General features: G+C 39.0%; 1 protein-coding gene across 1 annotated transcript in view; it reads right to left on the bottom strand.

The window, feature by feature from the left end:
• The window catches only part of LOC100164389 (neurogenic locus notch homolog protein 1), a 9,025-nt gene that overhangs the window by 1,998 nt on the left and 5,321 nt on the right, over nt 1-1,706 (bottom strand). The window lies entirely within an intron of this gene.

Here is a 1,706-nt window from a genome sequence, read left to right as displayed (position 1 = left end):
GATATACAATACATTTATTTAAATTTATTTTTAAATACGAAACAGTAAAAATTAAAAAACACTGCTATTAGTTGGTACAATGCTACAATAATTTCATAGTCGAACCATAAGTTTATAATAATAATAATTGTATGAGCATATTAGGTATGTTGTACCTATAGTGTATTATAATTCTTTAAGCAACAATTTTAAAAATCAGTTTCATTCAGAAAAATGGTTAAACACTTTATCTGATTTGGTTGGTACATCGACCGCCAGAAAGTGATTGCTAAACTACAATTATTCAATCATTTGCAAATATTTATAAAATATTGTAGATTTGTTGAAAAAGAGAACAGAATGATGACATTTATATAAAGTTTATATTAAAAGTAATGACTATAATAACGCGACGATTCTGAAATTAATAAAGATGATTTTGGTTTAATAAGAGTATGAATTGCGACAATAAAATAAATGATAAAAACAATAGTAAACAAACATCAAAAATACCAAAAGGATTATATACATTTATGATTCTTATAAAGTGTATCATATTATAACCTATTGTCTATTTATAATTTATACCCGAAAAAGTAGGTATTCATAAAGAAGCTGTTATAAAGGGGTTTGGGCCGTTTAGTTGTATAGAATACTGGGCTGTTTACCTCCCAGTCCGCCCCTGCTTGGCGTGTGCCTAAAATCCAAATTAACTGTAACAAGGATAAAGGAAAATGACAACAATACGGTTTAGAATGTAAAAATAAATTATATATTATTTAAAAAAAAAATTTAAAAAATGGTAACGGTATAATATTTAAGAAACTGAAAATTGTCCACAGATGATATAATAATATTAACATCGTGTTGGTGTACAGGGTGTTTACTTATCGCATAATTTTAATATAATAATATGAATTTCAGATATATTGGTGAGCTGTAACGCCAAGCCTTAACTTTTACAATAATAAGGCAATAAAATATAAATAATTACAATAATATAGGTAACTACACGTTAGCTGAAATAAGTAAAATTAAATTGTTCACGCATAAATTATTATTGGACGATCGACCTGTAAGCCAAACATTTTCACGACAGTTGTACGGTATCGGGGGTGTTAATCCCACCAAGTACCAACCATTATATAAACGGCGTCCAATAAAGGGTCCAATTACGGCGGTAATAATATTATAATATTGTATATGCGACACGATGGCTGTACACCCGATAATGGTTATAATAATAATATTATGTTCACTTCTTGCGGTTGTTGTAGTAGACGCGCCCGGATGTCGTCGACTTCGGATAGCACCTGGTCATGGCGTGGCCCGTGTAACCGGGCGGACAGGAGCACGTGGCCACCCGGTTGCGGGCGTTGCACTCGGCGTCCACGCCGCACTGGCCCGTGCACACGTTCCTGCACTGGTAGTTGACGCACGTCTGGTCGTGACGGCACTCGTCGTCGACCGAGCACTCGCCGCGCCTGCACCGAGTGAGCGCGTCGCCTGTGTAACCGGGCAGGCACGTGCACACCGGCCGCTCCTTGCCGGTGACGTCGTGGCCGGGCTGGCACCGGGCGTTCTCGCCGCACCGGATTCGGTTCGCAGAGGTCGGCTGGTTCGAACGGACGGCACCGGACGATCGGGTCACCGGTCATGGTCCGCGGGCAGCTGCATATGGGCGTCGCACCCCGCGCCTCGCAGTTAGCGTTGACGCCGCACACGCT

The sequence above is a fragment of the Acyrthosiphon pisum genome, chromosome A1 (assembly GCF_005508785.2).
Source record: "Acyrthosiphon pisum isolate AL4f chromosome A1, pea_aphid_22Mar2018_4r6ur, whole genome shotgun sequence".
In the NCBI taxonomy this organism is placed as follows: Eukaryota; Metazoa; Arthropoda; class Insecta; order Hemiptera; family Aphididae; genus Acyrthosiphon; species Acyrthosiphon pisum.
The sequence above is the reverse complement of the archived record's forward strand: the minus strand, read 5'-3'. Positions and strand labels throughout refer to the sequence as shown.